The sequence below is a fragment of the Oncorhynchus keta genome, unplaced genomic scaffold, assembly GCF_023373465.1.
Source record: "Oncorhynchus keta strain PuntledgeMale-10-30-2019 unplaced genomic scaffold, Oket_V2 Un_contig_29337_pilon_pilon, whole genome shotgun sequence".
NCBI classification, from domain to species: domain Eukaryota; kingdom Metazoa; phylum Chordata; class Actinopteri; order Salmoniformes; family Salmonidae; genus Oncorhynchus; species Oncorhynchus keta.
In genome coordinates, this window is record NW_026286494.1 from 4,085 (window position 1) to 7,152 (window position 3,068).

Genomic DNA, 3,068 nt, shown 5'->3' on the forward strand with positions numbered 1-3,068 from the left:
TGCCACCACCACCACTACTATTACCACCACCACTACTACTATTGCCACCACTACTACTATTACCACCACTACCACTACTATTACCACCACCACTACTATTACCACCACCACTACTACTATTACCACCACTACTACTATTGCCACCACTACTACTATTGCCACTCATTACCACCACCACTACTATTACTACCACTACTACTACTATTACCACCACTACTACTATTACCACCACTACTACTACTATTGCCACCACTACTACTATTGCCACCACCACCACTACTATTACCACCACTACTACTACTATTACCACCACCACTACTATTACCACCACCACTACTACTATTACCACCACTACTACTACTATTACCACCACCACTACTATTACCACCACTACTACTACTATTACCACCACCACTACTATTACCACCACTACTACTACTATTACCACCACCACTACTATTACCACCACTACTACTATTGCCACCACCACCACTACTATTACCACCACCACTACTATTACCACCACTACTACTATTACCACCACTACTACTACTATTACCACCACTACTACTATTACCACCACTACTACTATTACCACCACTACTACTATTACCACCACTACTACTATTACCACCACCACTACTATTACCACCACTACTACTATTACCACCACTACTACTATTACCACCACCACTACTATTGCCACCACTACTACTACTATTACCACCACTACTACTATTACCACCACCACTACTATTACCACCACTACTACTACTATTACCACCACTACTACTACTATTACCACCACTACTATTACACATTTTTGGACAAGTGTTCTCCTCTTTGAAATGTTGGAACGGGATTGGAAATTTGGCCCATGCTTTGGCTGAGAGATTCTATTTAGGAGGTGGAGACTTCTCATACATTGTCTCATACAGTTGCCGTCAAATATATTGGTACACTGGCACTTTAAAAACTGGAGTGAAGCAAAATGTTTTCTCTTTTTAAAAACTGGTTCAATTACTATGTTTAACCTGTAGGCACCAGTAGCTTACCACAGGTTAAATAAATTACACAGAATTACACAGCCTCTAACTAAATTACTCAGCCTCTAACCAAATTACACAGAATTACACAGCCTCTTACACAGCCTCTAACCAAATTACACAGCCTCTTACACAGCCTCTAACCGAATTACACAGCCTCTTACACAGCCTCTAACCAAATTACACAGAATTACACAGCCTCTTACACAGCCTCTAACTAAATTACACAGCCTCTAACCAAATTACACAAAATTACACAGCCTCTTACACAGCCTCTAACCAAATTACACAGCCTCTTACACAGCCTCTAACCAAATTACACAGAATTACACAGCCTCTTACACAGCCTCTAACTGAATTACACACCCTCTTACACAGCCTCTAACCAAATTACACAGAATTACACAGCCTCTTACACAGCCTCTAACCGAATTACACAGCCTCTAACTAAATTACACAGCCTCTAACCAAATTACACAGAATTACACAGCCTCTAACTAAATTACACAGCCTCTAACCAAATTACACAGAATTACACAGGCTCTTACACAGCCTCTAACCAAATTACACAGCCTCTTACACAGCCTCTAACCAAATTACACAGAATTACACAGCCTCTTACACAGCCTCTAACTGAATTACACACCCTCTTACACAGCCTCGAACCAAATTACACAGAATTACACAGCCTCTTACACAGCCTCTAACCGAATTACATAGCCTCTAACCAAATTACACAGAGTTACACAGCCTCTTACACAGCCTCTAACCGAATTACACAGCCTCTAACCAAATTACACAGAATTACACAGCCTCTAACCAAATTAATTTGAATTCTGAATAATTTAGTCCAGGTCATTTAAAAAAAAATGTTTTAAGCAAAACAACAACAACAAAATCTACAAATACTGTTATTACTACCATTATGGTGATGTAGTGTGCACTGCATTGATGTAGTGTGCACTGCTGAGTGACTACTGTAGACTAATACTACGGTATCCTCTCTGTCCGTGTCCAGGTGTGGTTCCAGAACCGTCGGGCTAAGTGGAGACGTCAGGAGAAGATGGACTCCAACTCAACAAAGCTCCACCACTCCCCCATGTTGTCTTTCAACCGGTCGCCCTCCAATGTGGGGCTCATGTCCAACCCATTACCCCTGGATCCCTGGCTGGCATCGCCCATGTCCAGTGGCAACCCGATGCACACTATCCCCGGATATGCAGGCCCAGGGCAGGGCCCTCACTTTCAGCATGCCTACCCCAGCCACACCCACTCTCACAGCCACAGCCACAGCCACAGCTACAGCTTCCTCGACAGTCCCCCAGGACATGGCATGCAGGGAGTGCAGACTGTGGCCCCGCCACTCTACCAGTGCCTCTGCAGCTTCAATGATAAGTACCCTCTGCTAAGGACCTGGAACATGGTTCCAGCATCGCAGCACTGAGGTTGAAGGCTAAGGAGCACATCCATTCCATGGATAAAACCTGGAAGCCTGACATTCATTTAAGGATGGTCAACCACAACAGGTGATCACAACAAAGATATTATGTTAACGATAGTCAACTTCAACATGATCAAAACAAATACATTCTATAAAGGATGATTACTTCAGCAGGTAATCAAAACAAAGACATTCTATAAAGGATGATTACTTCAGCAGGTAATCAAAACAAAGACATTCTATAAAGGATGATTACTTCAGCAGGTAATCAAAACAAAGACATTCTATAAAGGATGATTACTTCAGCAGGTAATCAAAACAAAGACATTCTATAAAGGATGATTACTTCAGCAGGTAATCAAAACAAAGACATTCTATAAAGGATGATTACTTCAGCAGGTAATCAAAACAAGACATTCTATAAAGGATGATTACTTCAGCAGGTAATCAAAGCAAAGACATTCTAATAAGGATGCTAAACTTCAACATTATTAAAACAAAGACATTCTATAAAGGATGATTACTTCAGCAGGTAATCAAAACAAAGACATTCTATAAAGGATGATTACTTCAGCAGGTAA

The 3,068-nt window shown here is 41.4% G+C and overlaps 1 pseudogene; it reads left to right on the forward strand.

Moving 5' to 3' along the window:
* Positions 1–2,049: 2,049 nt before the first annotated feature.
* On the forward strand, positions 2,050–2,832 carry LOC127923324 (retinal homeobox protein Rx2-like; annotated as a pseudogene).
* Positions 2,833–3,068: the final 236 nt, after the last annotated feature.